At 31.6% G+C, this 13,331-nt stretch overlaps 1 pseudogene; it reads right to left on the reverse strand.

The window, feature by feature from the left end:
• Positions 1 to 9,523: 9,523 nt before the first annotated feature.
• The window catches only part of LOC132043753 (subtilisin-like protease), a 61,360-nt pseudogene continuing 57,552 nt past the window's right edge, over positions 9,524 to 13,331 (reverse strand).

Consider the following 13,331-nt stretch of genomic DNA (forward strand, 5'->3'; position numbering starts at 1 on the left):
AGTAAAAGATGATTAATACGGTAATAAGTAAGATTAAAGGAAAAATGTCAATGCCAATATTGATATACGGATATTAACATTATTATTATTATTATTATTATTATTATTATTATTATTATTATTTCGAATGATTCTAATAAAAAAAATGTTTAGTCCTTTTCAATTATAAAATACGATGTTTTGTCATTTTTAAGAGACAATAAGAATGTTCTTAATTTTAGCGAAGTATATCTCGAAAAATAGTGTAATAATTAGCGAAAATATTCCAAACTCATTTTCGGGGAATTTTCACGACTGAGAAGCATAATGAAATTAATTAAATAAAAAAGAGGGTCAAAATTGGGTGTCAACATGCCCTTCTTTTGGGTGGTCTTTAATTTTTTTTTTCCATTAAATTGGTGGTCTTTAATTTTTGCCCTTCGTTAGAATCTCTTGGTTTCTGGTTCGAACCTCCGCTCAGTCAAAAATTAAAAAAAATTCACAAAGTTTTGCTTGCTTTAGGCAGATTTTCAAACTCTACCTTAAGGTAGAGTTTTGGGTCAGAATTCTGCCTTAAGGCAGAGTTTTGAAGATAAAATTCTGCCTTGCGAAATTTCTTTTTTTTTTTTTTACTGAGCTGAGGTTCGAACCCAAAACCTCGGGGTATTAGGTGAAGTGTAAAAATTAAAGAACACCATAAAAAAAGGATAATCCGCGCAAAAAATGTCCTGATATTCAGTCTAGAAACTTCAAAATTGTTGGATCAATCTTATCATTCGTATTACAGCCCATTTAAAGAGTTCTAAACTTCTAATAGTAGGATTTGCATCAGGTAGAGTTTGAAAATCTACCTGAAGTATGCAAAACTTTGCGAAATTCCTTCTTCTTTTTTTATTGAGATGGGGTTCAAATCCAGAACCTCGGAGTATTAGGCGAAGGGCAAAAATTAAAGACCACCCCAAAAGAAGGACAATCTGCGCAAAAAAAAATCCTGATATTCAATCCAGAAACTTCAAAATTGTTGGTTCAATCTTACCGTTCGTACTATAGCTCATTTTAAGAGTTCTAATAGTAGGATTTGCATCAGGTAACCCATTTTACATGTGATATTTAAATCTGTATCCACTTTTTCTAAAGTATTTAACTTTTGGCTAATGTTGAAACACTTCAGACATGCGGTGCTGCCCTTCCTCCGCTTCCTTTTCTTGTGAACTGTAAATAGCAAAATCTATATCTATACATTATTAAAAAGAGGATAGTTTGCAATAGAATTTGGACAAGTGGCAGCGCAGGAGAATGCCATGTGTAAGTTTTAGGACAACAATTAGTTAATGTTAGTTAATAATTAGTTAATTTTTAATTGTGATATAAATATACTGATTTACAGTTAAAAAATATTAGATAAAAAAGGATGTGTTCCAGAATATTAGAGCCAAGCAAACCCACAATCATCCTATAATGGGGTGAGCACGTTCTATGTTGTTGTTCTTCTTTGTTTTTTTTTTTTTTTTTCAAATACATATTGCTAATGTGTATTTACTTTCTTATTTGATTACTTGAAAAAAAATGTTTTATAGTATGTTTTTTTCCTTTCTTTTTAAGTTACGTTAGATATTATCCACATTTTTTATAATTTGAATGTATAATTAAAAAAATGAATTTAAATATTCACTAAAATCCCAACCGTGTCCTAAATTTAAGCTCATTATACTTTTTTTAAAAGGAGAGTCAAATTTTTTCCCTGTAATTTCTTTTACTATATTTCCTTCAAAATTTTAAAATAGGAATTTTATATATTAGATTTTCAATTCTGTAATTTTTCTTACTATCTTTCGTTCAAAATTTTAAAATAGGAATTTTTTAAATTAGATTTTCAATTTTTACATTTATAGATTATCTACGCGTAGTAAGAATGACTACATTTTGTAGGAGAAACCACAATGAGCAGTTGTAAGGACTGGAATTGTATTAATGATTTGTCAAAAGAAAAATAGATAAATAATAGATTTGAAACTAATTTAAACTTCTCCACACGTTTAACAAATGGATAAATATTATTGCTATAAGTTAGGAGATATTATCTCGAGCAAAACATGAAATTTAACTTTTTGAACAATTTCCGTCACATAAGGAATAACCAGTTTAAAAATTTGAACATTTTTTACCATTCAGTTTTTTAAAATTAATATAACTTCTTATACCTAAACCAACCCCAAGCCCTCACCCATGTTCCCCATTTCCTACCCATTTTCCATTACCACCTCTAACTCAACTGTTTTATGTTTTAATGCACTAATGCTATAACATCAATTTAATATACGATATCTTACATAACTGAGTTGATGAAGATGCTGGAACTAAGGGAGAAGGGTTACGTTTAGGCAGAATCTTGAACGAAATGGCTATTTTGAATGGTTGTTGCAGGCATCAATGGAAACTAAGAAGGTTGATGCAGTATTTATCATTTGTCAAGTATAAAAGTTTTATTACTAGATAAAAAAATAGTACGTTGCAAACTAAAGATAAGTATTTATCATTTGTACATCCAAATGACTCTAGGAGTTTTCATCTCAAATAGACATGTAAGTCAAGGCCTCCCGGTTGCGTTATTATTCATTTATTTTATAATTTATTATTTACTTTGTGTATTCTTGCGTAATTCTCTTTTGTAATTTGGTCTCTTTAATTTGTATCCTCTCTAATTGTTCACATACATATGTAAATGTTAATCTAATGAAGAAACCGTGTAAGTGTTTGAATCACCTTTAGTGTAATAATTATCTATAATTTTTCGTATTGTGATCAAAGCTGCCAAAAATCGGGACTTTGATCCGATAACATATATTAGTACACAACACATATCATAACATTTTAGGATATGTTGTTTCAAAACAGATAAGAAGTACTTGTGCTACAACCAACTCTCTCTCACTTATCACGACTCCTGAACAATCTCATACAATAGTAATGTAATTTTCTTATAATGTTTCAAGGTTCTACAATTCTATTATTGTCATTTAAGCAATGTTGAATGAGTTACCGAATATGAAACTAATTATCCTAAATTTTACACTTAAATCATTCAAGTTTAACAAGGCCACAATTTCATATAATTAATTTCATCAAACATTATCTGCACCGTGTGCGGGTTCTAGGTAATTATGGTGCCAACTTTATATGGATATGAACATGAATCTGTGTTATATATACACATGAATTTGTGATTATCAGTGTGCAACCTTTTTTATGAATCTTTCGTTTTGAAAAAGTTCTATATGGATTATAAAGACACGTGGTGATTTTTTGGAATCATCATTGAGGTAAAAAATTAAAGTTACTATTTCTCCTAAGTATTTATTTCTTGCATCCATCTAATAGATTTGCAATTAACAAAAAATGCAGCAAGCAAATGCACATTTTGAAATGGTATATTTTTCAAACTGTACAGGGCATATCTTAAGGTGATGATAATGGTTTATTTATGTTTTATATTTTTTTTAAGCATATCGCAATTATGGCTTTGTGCAACTGGAGAAAATCACTTGATTTTAACTATATATATGAGTGCCTTTTGAGGATTCTTTATTGGAATTTTGTATGGTTTTGTTGCGGGAATTAGCCAAAGATAATTATGGAGGGAATAAAAAATATTACATATCGGATCAAGTTTTCTTATTAATCTTAAAAAATTAGAATTTTGTAGACGCTAGGTACTCCTCCATGAAGAGTACGATGATCACGAAAGATTTAAAGTTGAACGTTATTATTTAACACTCCTATAACAATAGTGTTCCCTTCTTAGTGGAAGAGGAAAACCAAACATTTTTATCAATCCGTCACTAAGGATACTGTTTATGAATACTTATTTATCTCTCTAGACGAAATAGATGTTTAATTGGTGATGAGATATCATGTAGTGATGACACAGTTTTATTGTGAGAACAGCTAATGCAATAAAAAATCGAAAGTGAATTTACATGCAACTCAAGCCATTTTAGTCAAATTAATAGAAAGTAAGTCGTTGAGTATCTTCGTTGGCTTGATGTTACCATCACTTGAATAAGGCAAAGATGTTAATCTTTACGTGCCATCTAGTAAGTATACAGATGTGAAGAGACGTCAGCTCCGTTAAAGACCCTCTTTCCGAACTTCTTCTACAATGAAGCTATCGTCATCAAGGACGGAATCACTTTTTCTTCTAGAATGGCCGCTCTTGACTTCATATTTTGGTGATGAAAGTGATACAATTTTCATGAATAACAACGGAAGCATGGCAAAAAAAGTTTGCATGAAAAAGGTCTGGTGCTTCTGTTTTTGGCATTGCAATATGTTTTGCGATTTGTATATAGATTTTGGGTACATATTTTTACTGTTGGGTTGCATGAGATAGTTGGTCATAAGCCTTTCATTCGGTCAAATATTAAGATATTAACATCCTCTCTTCAAAACAGAAATAAGTCATATGGGGGAATTTGCATCTAAGTTTGTACATTTCAAAGAGTGATGCCAAGGGGGTGATGCCAAGGAGAGGTGAGTTTCATGAAAATTTATCATCTTGCATATGTGAGGATTCTTAAGTTGAACTATGAATCAAAATGGACCGGGATCGAAAAAAAGTGGTAAAAGTAATGTCGATAAGAGGAAATATGTTGAGGCAGTTGTTCATGATGGACAATTGGTGAAGGCAATGTAATAAGAAATAACAGGCAGGTTTGGGTATTTATTTTCTAAAATGTGTAATTTTTTCTATAATTTTTTTTAAAAAAATGTATATTTATCCATTTCTTATTCCACCGTTAAATGTACATTATTTGGCATTTCAAACAGAAGTTGCAGCTAATATAAAAGAGTCTAAAATATTTGTTCAACAAAATGATACTATTTTATTTCTATTTTCTTATCTTTGTAATTTTTTTTATAAATAAAGAGATAAGATAAGTATTTCATGACATTTTGAGAGTTTGTTAAGCTTAACTGGTAATAACAGAGTATCTATATCATAGAAAATCTTAATGTATAATAAGACTGATCCAAAAAGAAAATAAGAATATAAAATCTGCAATATGTCACACATGGTTCATATACATTTATATCTATAAATCTCTTTTTTTCTTTAAAATAATCCGCGCATCGCGCGGGTACTTATACTAGCATTAATAAGACATAAGGGATCCATTTTGGCTGGCTTCTTTCGAAGTATAGGAACTTTGAAAAAATTGTTAACTTGATTTACTCTACTAACAATCATATTTTTAATTTTTAGCTGGATCGTTTGATTTAAGATATGGAAGGCGATAAAATAGGAATTAGGAAGGATTATTTTATTTGGATTCTGAAGGCCTAGCAGCCACAAAGTTCAGACCTTTTGAGTTGCAAGTTTTCAAACTTTAGACATACGGGTCTGAAGTTGAGAGCCGTCAAGTCTAACTTTAAACTCAAATGTCTCAGATTAGTTTGATAGTCCGTAACTTTAGACCCGTATGTTAGAAGTTTCAAACTTCAGACCCGGAATTTTCAATTTCAAACTCACAGATTTAGAGTTGATTCCGAGACGACTAATTAAACAATAAATGCTTTATAATTTTCGACTATTGTTTAAGCAGTGGTGCTTCAAACGGTTATTTGACCAAAAAGCCCAAAGCATTACCAACCATCAAACGAACAACAAAATACGAAGAGAAAAGATAAAAGGAAAAGTTGACTTCTACCAAAGAGGATATGCTTTGATATTTTTCTGTTGGATATCATTTTTAATGAACCAACATTGAAGCAATTAATATTGATAAAATATCAAAGACAATTATCTAATCAAAAAGGTAACATAAAACATCATATCATATCATCATATTATACTAAAAGTTGGAAACTCCTATCTTCAAAATTAGATTACCATTTTGCCCTACACTAAATTAAAATCTAATTAAATAGGAGTATTATTTTGCTCCTAAACAAAAACAACCTTCAATTGGAAGTGGATCAGTAGTACTTACTACTTTAATTAATGCTCACACCGTCATATAAAATGATAAATTATTATCATATTAAATGATAAATTATTACAATTATAAACGTACACCTTTTCACTTCCCCGCGAAGGACCTTTGACTAGCTTTGTAACCATGCCTTTTTCTTTAGTTAAGAATGTTATCAGCACCTATATAAATGGATTTTTACCTCAACAATCACCATTAGAAATTTTCTTCCTTTCAATTTCAGTTCATCTTACCATGTTGGTTCAAAATCAATCGCAGATAGCATTCAATTTTTAGCAGAATATTTATTTTGTAAGATAATTAATTTTACTTTTCTTTCTTAATGTTTAGTTGGTCGATCTTAACATTCAATATTTTAATCCATCTGACTTGATTTTATTTGATTTTAAACTGTTACAGTAATCGATTTCTCTAGTGATCACAACAACAGATTTTGCCTCTGTGATTTATAGGGGCATCGCCGAAAAAAGAGAATCGTGTCAAAATCTTGTGCTAAGATGTTGATTAGAAGTTGAATAGCAGCGGCATTACATTTAGATTAAGCAAGTTGTTAAACTTTATTGGGATTCTGATATGATTCTTTAAGTCTAAGTGCCTCATTTTCCATTGTTTTTTAATTTTTAATTCTTTTATATTCTTGTGAATTATAGCATTATGTAAATTAATTTCTCCTTTGTAAAATGAAATGCAAGATTTGAACGCTTTTTTGCAGAGCATAATAGCATATGATTTGTTTTAATTTCTCTTTGATTAGGTGTTAACTTTAAAAGATTGCTACAAAAAAACAAAAAAAAAATAAAAAAAAATTAATCAACTCTTTCCAATGAATCTATTTTTTTGTACTCAATGTTTGTCTTTTAAGAAAGATATATAACTAATATAGCAAATATTTCCTCCTTTGAATTAGCTACATAAGATTTGCATTCACCATACTTCTTTAATTTTTAATCTATTACTCAAACACAATTATTTAGGACTCCTATGTACTCCATATTTTAAATTATTTTATTCATCGACACAAGTTACACATGCGGGAAAAATTGAATGACTTTATTGCCCACAAAAAGTTAAATGATTTTTTCACCCGTAAAACAAAAATTACTACAAAAGTGTTTTTGTATGAAGATAAAATTACAAATTTTAATAATTAAAAATAAGAAAAAAAATCAGTATATTCAAGTAGGCACATTAAAGCAACTTTCTCCACTACTTTTATTCTAAATTGGGTCATTAATTAATTTTCTACTGCTCTTTCTATGAAAAAATAAAATATAATAATGCATGACGTTTCTTTAGCACTTGTGAAATCTTTTTGTATTCCCGATCAAACTCATCTATAATGTAATTGGCTCTTTCACTTCTTGTTAGTTTCATACTTCTTCTAGGAGTAAGTAAATATGGACGATTATGTATGAACTCTAAATAAGCATACCGTTAGAACAAATGAAGAGACACTGTCTATATATCAGTTTTGTAATTTAATGAGTAGCAGTTTGCAAGGGCAAAAGGTCTACAATATTAAAGAAAACTCGGTTCCCCTAATGCTCCAGCTTATATGATCGCAACTCTGAAATGCTTGGCGGGAGCTTTATCCTTGTCACATTTGTGTATGCTAAATTGAGATCAATGGAATTGGATTCAAGAGTTAGGATCCAAAGTATAGTTTACCTATGTAATTTTATGTTGTTTTTGCAGCTTTTGGTTGTCTTTGTCGGGGTTAACTTTTTACGCATAGCATCAAATGTTTATAAAATAATTCAATGAGCACTTATTTTCTTATTTTCTTTGCTAAGGTTCTTACTGGTCCAATAAAAACTACTGCTTTCATGGTTTAACTAATTTTATTTTCTCCAATATTGACATCCATATCAAAAGCGTTGGGTAAATATCTCAAAAGATCACTAAACTTTGAGAAATTATGTAGTAAAGTCATTGAACTTTGCTACATATCAATAAAATCACTCAACTTTGGCCTTTTTTCTGATAAAATCACTCAACTAGATGTGTCATAAAAAAATATAACATGGCAATATTAATTAATTTTTTATTCCATGTAGACATGAGCCGCACAAATAAAATAAAATAGATTTAAAATTATAAATATACTGAAATTGTAAACACTATTTTATCTCCTTAATTAATTTTTTGAGAATTCAAAACTAATTCTAAATAATTTAATAACTAATATATCAAAAAAAAAAAATTTAAAAAAAAAAGATACTAAAATTTTACTCATATAAAGAAGGTAGGAAACGGTTTTATCCTACTTTGAGGAATTTAAGGCTTGATTTAAGGTATGTATCCCTTATTTTCTGTTAAAACATAACATAATAATTATGACAAAAAAATAATAACTGTTATTATAAATTTTGAAAAATTTACATGAAAGTTTTAAACTTGAAAAAATAAAATTTCGACAATCTACTGTGCAATTTGATTTGAAAAATTCAATACTTTCTTTATATGAGTAAAATTTTAGTATCTTTTTTCTTAAAAAAAAATTGAAATATTAATTATTCAAATATTTAGAATTAGTTTTGAATTCTCAAAAAATTAATTATGGAGATAAAATAGTGTTTAATATTTCAGTATATTTTTAAAATTTTATTTTATTTTATTTTATTTGTGAGGCCCATATCTACATGGCATAAAAAGAATTATTAATAGGAATTGCCATGTCATATGTTTTTTATGGCACATCTAGTTGAGTAATTTTATAAAAGAAGAAGACAAAGTTGAGTGATTTTACTGTTTGCTACATATATTCTCAAAGTTGAGTGATCTTTTGAGATATCTACCCCAAAAGCGTTAATTTTCTTTCCTAGCTAAGATGTAGGACCTTGTTCCCTTTACTCTGATTAGTGGTACAAGAAAAAGAAAAAAGAAAAAAAGACAGCTCTTTTATTTAGAATTGGAGAAGAAAGACAGATCAAAGTTCTAGGTAAGCAATTATCATTGTCATATTATTACTTTGTTTAAAATTACGGAAAAGGCTCAAATATGCCATCGAACTACCGAAAATGGCTCATTTATGCCATTCGTCAATAGTTTAACTCATTTATGCCATCGCCGTTATCAAAATGGCTCATCCATGCCATTTTTCATTAACGCCGGTTTTACAATGCCAGATATGACACGTGGCCTCCAATTAGAGGTCCACGTCATTTAATTAAACCAACACAAATTAAAACTAAAACTCGATCCATAAATTTGTGTTGGTTTAATTAAACGACATGGACATCTAATTGGAGGCCACATGTCATATTTGGCACTTCAAAACCGGTGTTAATGAAAAATGGCATGGATGAGCCATTTTGGTAACGGCGATGGCATAAATGAGTCAAACTATTGACGAGTGACATAAATGAGCCATTTCCGATAGTTCGATGGCATATTATTTGAGCCTTTTCCGTTAAAATTATAACCATCAATTTCTATATGTCCCTTGAAAAACATAAGTGTGATCTAAATATATAATATTTGTTAATAAATTATGATGGCAAATATAGAAATTTATGCTATTTCACAATTTACTAAAAGCACCTGCACTCTTTAACCTTAAAATATTATTTTATTGACTATTATGTGATTTTAAAAGTTTGCACCGAATAACATGGGATATACGTGCAACACACGTATCCAAAACTAGCATACTGAAAAGAAACAACATTTCACTATAATCAAATGTATGAGTACTATAGGCACTTGTGCATTCGATCCTGAAAGCATTAACACTAGAATGGCTAGTCTTGTAGTTTCACTCGGCAAACACAATTGCAATTGGACTTCTCACAGAGTGCCTATTAGAAGTCCACTTCAAGAATCCCTCAACTACAATGTCTGAGCTATTGGTTGTCTTGGAAAATGTCACTTGGTATGTTAACTTCTGCTTCAACTCGGAGAAATTTAACTCGGAGGGTTCAACTTTCACGACAACTTCTTTTGGTAAAATAATCTCCACCTTGTAAGATGATGTAGCGTCACCAACGTTGGTCACAGTTCTGCTATATGTCTCAGGAGTTGATCCAAGTCCGATTATGGAAAAAGAAGGATAGTTTAGTTGTGCTTCAGGGATACTTTTCACCTCCGAGCAATTCACCTTGCGTTGCAACAGGTTACGTAACTGTCGATTTGTGTAGTTCAAACCACAGAAATAAGGTACATAATCCTCAAATGGAGTATCATAAATTAGTCCTGGATCATTTGCTCTCGATGGATTAACATGTCCAAGACCAATTGCAAAGATATCGGCGGAAAGAAGAGCTCTTCATCTAGTATTGGATTATTGGCAAGGTTTAATGTATCCGCGGTTCGTCATCATTGCGGACTTAATAGCGACAGGAGACCGGTCGGGATGTGCGCTCTTCGGCGGAGAGTTGCTACGCCACTAAGGTGAGGGCAAGACATTGAGGTGCCGATACCATATTGAATGTGGATTTTGTGTTTTTGTTGTCATCCACGGAGGTAGGCCAAAGAAGGATATTAACACCGGGACCGATTATGTCGGGTTTAAGATGCCAGGACTAGCTTCACTTGGTCCGCGAGAAGAAAATGAAGCAACCACGGGAGCATTTTTATCTCCAATTATCGTTCCTTGGAACGTGATTGTAGCAACAGGGTTTGATGTTGAGTTCATATAGGCAAGAATTTTTTTTCCATCTGCAGCTGAAACATCCATTCTTTGGAAGAACATGAGCATCAGCTGATTTAGTGACACCGTAGAGTGGATGGTTGATGATAATCATGCCAACACCTCCAACATCCTTCACGGCTTTACCTTTATCAACCCTTAGAACCCCACCACCGCTCAAACATATGACTATCTTTCCTCTTATACAGCGGGGGTCGTTAGTGACCCCCTAAGGGGATTCATCACTTGCATTTTTTCCAGCATCAAATAGAGTGAAGAATGTTGTGTTGGAGATCTTTGGATGATAAGCAGTTTCTCCTTCAAATTCCTCTCTATTTCCAAGCTTGACAGTAGCTTTTAGCTTTCTATCAAGCGTACTGGCGCCTACTGTGAGAATCCACGGGGCTGCATTTTCTACTGAGCCAGGGAAAGGACCTTCATTGCCTGCAGAGCAACTTACTAGAATACCTCTTTCTGTTGCACTGTAAGCCCCAAGAGCAATTTTGTCATCATAGAAAGGTTTCGCATTTTCACCAAGGGATATTGAAAGAATATCTACACCATCATCTATAGCCGCATCCATGGCAGCTAAAATATCACTGTCAGAACAACCAACTGAATTGCATACCTTATATATGGCTATGTGAGCAAGAGGGGCAACACCAACTGCAGTGCCATTAGCATTCCCAAATACATTAGCACCTTTCACAAAGGCTCCGCGCCGTGTCCTCCGCCATGCGAGTACCATGTCCATTATCGTCTATCGGGGAACCATTGCCAAGTTGGTAAGACCTTGCTCCAATGAGCTTGTTGTTGCACTTGTTTGTGAAATTGGACTCACACACTCCCTTCCACTTAGCAGGCGGAGGGGGCATCCCAACATCGCTAAACGAAGGATGGTCAGGAAAAATTCCACTGTCTATAACTCCGATGATCACGCCTTTTCCATAATTGGAATCCATCCACAAGCCCATGTTCTGTTGCAACCCAAGAAAGCTTGGTGTGTGAGTAGTGTGCAAGGACAATATCCTCTGAGGCTGTGCAGAAACAAAGCCCGGTTTCTTCTCCATTTCCTTCACTTGTGAGGAAGTTAATCTTGCTGCAAATCCTTTCATCACATTGTGATAGGAATAGATCATGCTAGCAGGCTCCTCATTTCCACTTGAGCTAATTGTTGTAGTTTTAGGCAAAAAAGAAAGGTAATAGCTCTCTAAATCCATAGATGATGATTGAGTAGAAATTTGGCTTTGTGGGGATTCAACATGGACTATATAAGTCTCAATATCACTCTGAATACTAGGCCATGGAAAAGAACAAAAGATGAAAATAAGAAGGATTTTCAAGAACCCCATTGCTGCAAATGGGCACCTATAGAAGAACTGAATGATGTATTTGGAAAGTATATTTGATGAATTCCTCTGCTTTGGAGAAAGTCTCTATATATAATGGTTTGTTCTTGAACCATTCAAGTTCATGAGTTTATTTTCCTCCACAAGAAAAATCAACTAAGACAGCTTAAGCATATAATGGAAGGAGAATTTTTTGGTTATTACACGTGAACTCACACAGTTAAATTTAATTGTGCACTTTATTTTGGTTAGAAAATTTGTTGTGGAAAAAGAACTATGTGGAGAAGAAAATTAAAAGTACTAAAGTTTAATGAAAAGAAAGGCCAGTAGTGTGAATGAAACTAGCTAAATTGAATTATATTATATAAAGTGATTCTTTTTTGAAAAAAAAAAAAAAGGACTTCTCGAACAGTTTATCTAATGATGTCTTAGGACGAGTATAATTGTATTTGGATACAGTAAGATTCTTTCATAAGACAAACGTTTAACTCCTATAAAACACTTAGTCATAAAAAGTTGCAAGTGTTCTGTCCAAATGGAATTAACGACTCGTAAGGTAGACAACTAGCTTGATGTTGAAGTGTAGTTTTATCAAAATCATGAAGATATTTAAGATTCTTCTTCGAAGAACTAACTAAATAGGCGACCATTTCAAGCATTTAACTAAAAATAGCAGAGGGATGTCTAATAAATGTATTTAATTCATGTATAATATGTGTATAACCGTATATAATCAATGCATTATGGTGTAAAGGTCTCTTTTTTCTTTTGGGGCAAGATACATATAAAATGCTTCACTAGCATAAAGTGTTGAGTTTTCACATCGACTATTTAGAATGAGAATGTATCTTTATATGGTCTTTGCATCTTTGAGATCCCACATCTTTTGATTTGAGTTGCCATGATTTTGAAAAATTTTTTCATACAAGATCGCAAAATCATTAGAAGAGATAAAAATTGATAAATTACCTTGATCCTTATGTAATTCTTCTAAGTTTTGTTACTTTTTTTGTTATACTTCTCTTAATGGGACAGAGATAAAAAGAATTTCTTATCATAAAGGTCTTAATGGAGTTACCCATCAATTATAAATAATGGGTGGCTTACGCATATAAAACCCAAACCTTATAAAATAAGATTTATATATTTAGCCCATAAATTTAATGTTCATTAGATAAAAAAAACGGCTTCTTTAATCGATAGCGGTTTCACTAAATGAGAATTTCTAACAAATTTATCCCAATTCTTGGTTCACCGGCATGGGAAACGGAAGTTGTCGAGATCCCAATTAATGATTTTGAACAATTTTTAAATTATCTTATGAAATTAACTTAGGCTCAACGTCAATTTCTTATCATAAAGGTCTTAATATAATAAATT

This window comes from Lycium ferocissimum, unplaced genomic scaffold (genome assembly GCF_029784015.1).
Source record: "Lycium ferocissimum isolate CSIRO_LF1 unplaced genomic scaffold, AGI_CSIRO_Lferr_CH_V1 ctg285, whole genome shotgun sequence".
Lineage (NCBI taxonomy): Eukaryota > Viridiplantae > Streptophyta > Magnoliopsida > Solanales > Solanaceae > Lycium > Lycium ferocissimum.